We start from the raw sequence: 292 nt of genomic DNA, 5'->3' as shown, positions 1-292 counted from the left end.
TGTGTGTATGTGTGAATGTGTATGTAGGTGTGTGTGAGAGTGTGTGTATGTGTGAATGTGTATGTAGGTGTGTGAGAGTGTGTGTATGTGTGAATGTGTATGTAGGTGTGTGTGAGTGTGTATGTAGGTGTGTGTGTATGTGTGAACATGTATGTAGGTGTGAATGTGTATGTAGGTGTGTGTGAGTGTGTGTATATATGTGTGAATGTGTATGTAGGTGTGTGTGAGTGTGTGTGAGTATGTAGGTGTGTGTATGTGTGAATGTGTATGTAGGTGTGTGTGAGTGTGTGTG

The sequence above is a fragment of the Vombatus ursinus genome, unplaced genomic scaffold (genome assembly GCF_900497805.2).
Source record: "Vombatus ursinus unplaced genomic scaffold, bare-nosed wombat genome assembly UNPS02010822.1, whole genome shotgun sequence".
Classification (NCBI taxonomy): Eukaryota; Metazoa; Chordata; class Mammalia; order Diprotodontia; family Vombatidae; genus Vombatus; species Vombatus ursinus.
Note: the sequence above shows the minus strand (reverse complement) of the source record.